This window comes from Arachis hypogaea, chromosome 14 (assembly GCF_003086295.3).
Source record: "Arachis hypogaea cultivar Tifrunner chromosome 14, arahy.Tifrunner.gnm2.J5K5, whole genome shotgun sequence".
In the NCBI taxonomy this organism is placed as follows: domain Eukaryota; kingdom Viridiplantae; phylum Streptophyta; class Magnoliopsida; order Fabales; family Fabaceae; genus Arachis; species Arachis hypogaea.
This window is the reverse complement of record NC_092049.1, coordinates 141,125,479-141,128,729: the sequence shown is the minus strand read 5'-3', so window position 1 is coordinate 141,128,729 and position 3,251 is coordinate 141,125,479. Positions and strand designations below refer to the sequence as shown.

The 3,251-nt window shown below is 36.2% G+C and overlaps 1 long non-coding RNA gene across 1 annotated transcript; it reads left to right on the top strand.

Moving 5' to 3' along the window:
* The first annotated feature begins 1,717 nt into the window (after window positions 1–1,717).
* Window positions 1,718–2,987, top strand: LOC112798075 (uncharacterized). Its single transcript, XR_003199918.3, has 2 exons — window positions 1,718–1,840; window positions 1,998–2,987. It is a non-coding gene; the product is annotated as an uncharacterized lncRNA (long non-coding RNA).
* The last annotated feature ends 264 nt before the right edge of the window (window positions 2,988–3,251 follow it).

The following is a 3,251-nucleotide window of genomic DNA, read 5'->3' as shown; positions in this document are numbered from 1 at the left end:
AACCCACTGCTGCTAATGGTGGTGAAGGTCAGGCCAACTCTGCTGCCCTTGTCCCAGAAGCCCCAACCAAAATCAATCTTGACCAAAGTCAACCACCCTTGGAAGCAACTGATGACTCTCAACATGTTCACGAGCTTATATGATTTTAAATTTATCATACTCACATCCTTACCTAGTTTACTAACTATGTTACATTTTTTTTGGCTGATAGGTTCTACCCTCAATTGTTAGGCCGCCAAAGCTCCCTCTAAAAAGAAAGTTAGCCAAGGGTTGTGAAAAACCAGCTTCAGGAAGTAGCAATTCACCAGTAACCACCCCACCTGCTGTTATCCCACCAGGAAGTAGTCATACATCAAGGAATCCCCCACCTAACCCTATGCAAGGTGCAACACAGGGAACTGCTACAAGGCTTGCAAATTTCATGAAGTTTGTGCCGAATCCTGGATTCAAGGCACCTAGACACAAAAAATGAAGATTAGGATGATTATGTTTAGGGAAAGCAGGCTGTCTTTTTGTATCTATTTTGCTGATGTTGTTTACAATGCCTAAAACATTGTCCCAGTGTTGGAAATTTTAGGGAAAGCAGGCTGTTTTTTTGTATCTATTTTGCTGGTGTTTTGGCTTTATAATGCCTTTTTTGAATCGAACATTACCAATATGAATATGAATTATGAATTATGATTTTATTCAATTGAGTTTTCTCAGCCTTTTGTTTATATATTATCCTCTGTTACAAACTTAAGACTAGTTCAAGTGCTGTCCATTTTTATTTCATTGAAAAGAAGTCCAGGAACAGAAGTATGCATATAATCAAACACCTTAATTTCCATTTCTTTCAAACAAAAGGATAGGAATAACTACATGAACAAGGAATGCATATAACATGCATGTCATTTGTTTTTTGCTAGATACAGTTGATCCTGCTGTCTATACAGCTTTAATACAAGAACACCAATTACAATCAGCAGCATAAACACAAACATTAAAATTCTCCCATTTTTAGAACCCTAATTTCAGCTTTTAATTTACCAAATTTCCAAGCCATCTTCATCTTCCATTCCTCATCATCAACTGAATGTCTTGTTCTATCATTTGAACTGGTGGATTGCTTTCCTTTTTCTCTTTTGGTGATGGGCTGTCAAGCTTCCCTTTTCATTTTTTCTTGTTAAATTAATTGTGTTTTTTCTAGCATTTTGATAATGGGTTCCTGTGAGGATTGAGAAACTTTGCAAAAGATAATAGAAGAGATAAAATACCGTTTGTTGTATAATATGTTTACACCTAAATATGTGCCCCAGAGATAATTTTCTTGTGGTATTGTGTTTACAAACATTGCTTATACTCCTACCTTTTCCATAGCTATATAATACCGTAGTAGAATACTAGCATTCTAATTATGCTATACACTATAATAATCATTAATTAAATAAAATTCAATATTCTTGCTATAAGTGTGTTGTAAGATTATGGGCATGGTAGCATTCAGTGAACGTTCAACTGTTCAAGTTCTTAACTCAAACTCGAGTCTCAAATTTAGTTTATTAATTCTGTAAAAAATGTAGAAGGCATTGAGATTTTAGACTAAAACATGACTGAAATCAGGATTGTTTAATTCTAATATAATTCAGTGGCTCAAGTTTATAACCACCAAGGTGGTCCTTAATATTGTGGGTTTATTTTTCCCATTTATGATTATATAAGTACATTGTGTCATTTTATATTGCTTGAAAACTGGAACTAACTTGTATTTGCATTTTCAGCTCTTGCTGCTGAAGTTACTGTAGTCCCTTCGTCTCAATGGCTCTAATTGATCAGGCTTTGAAGTGGCAGCAGCATCAAGGTAATCACCCAGTAATATGTTGATGTCACTTTAAAGTGTGCATTTGTATCCGATTCACTATTTGCAATTTTGTTTTTGTTTCAATTCAGTGCAGGACATCAACTATTCTACTTTTCTTCAACTCATTGATGCGGTGTTTTCCTTTGGGATCTTTCAGGGTTACTACCTCCTGGAACACAATTTGATTTGTTCCGTGGAACAGCTGCTATGAAACAAGATGTAGATGACATGTACCTGACAAATCTCTCACACACAATAAAGGCATGGTTAATATATATGGCAATAATGCTTTCAATCAAATGATCCTGATCTCTCACAGAGACAAAATAAAGTTTCAGATTATGCTGAGCGATTAGTCAAGAAAGAGATGCTTGCTACTTGGTTATTTCGAGAGGCAGCTATTTGTCCATCGTGGGTTGTTCGAGCTTCCAGCTGTGTTGCTCGCGCTTGCTCGCGCTGGCCATAACCGTCTGGCTTTGAAGATGGAGAAGACAAGAGAAGAGAACCGAAGAGAAGAGAAGAGTGTGAGCACTGTGGAGATGGTTCTTCAAAATTGGGGAATAGGATTTTTAACTTGAATTGAGGGACCAAATTGAATCAGAAAAGTTTCTTGCCACGCCAGCTAGCTATTTCTTTGCCAACGTGTCACGAAGGAGGCCAACTCAGCTTTCCGGTAGCGCCAGATGGACGGAATGTGCCAGAAGGACGATTATTTGCTGACATGGCGCTAGTAGAAGAAGAGAAATAGCTTCAAAGTAATGTGGGTAAACTTATGTATCTACTTTTATATATTAAGAATAGATTATATTAAAGACTTATTCAAAATTTATACTAACTACAATACTTATAATTTTTAGGTGAAGTTTTATTATTAAAATTTGATTGTGGTTTTCTAATGATCTAGCGGAAGCTTCTATTTGTACTTGGTAGCAATAGCATCCTTCTTGGCTGGTAAAAGGAAATTAGTTTAGGTGCTGCATATGGGTTTATTTGCGCAGGAAAACAGATTGTGTAACGTTGCGTGCCTTGTAGTTTTGTTACAGATTGCTCTCCCATGTACTTTTTGCCTTTTTGCGCAATTCTCCTTTCCATGTTTCATCAATGAACTGTGTAATATTACAAGAGTGGTAAGCAATATTTACACGAGTCTGGGACGAAAATATTCACAGTTTCACACACATTCTATCTTTAGTGCTGTATCTTCGAACAGAGGTGTGATTTTGATCAGCAGAAACAACTTGGTATATTTTTTCTACTATAGATGTGCAGCTTAGTGATTCTTTAAATAAAAGTATTATTATTTATTTATACAGTTCGGCCATTGGTGTTCATTTCTCACTTGAAAGGTTGATGGACATTCTGTATTTGTTAAGCATAGCAGTGAAGAAGAAAGTAAGAGCTAAGAGATGTG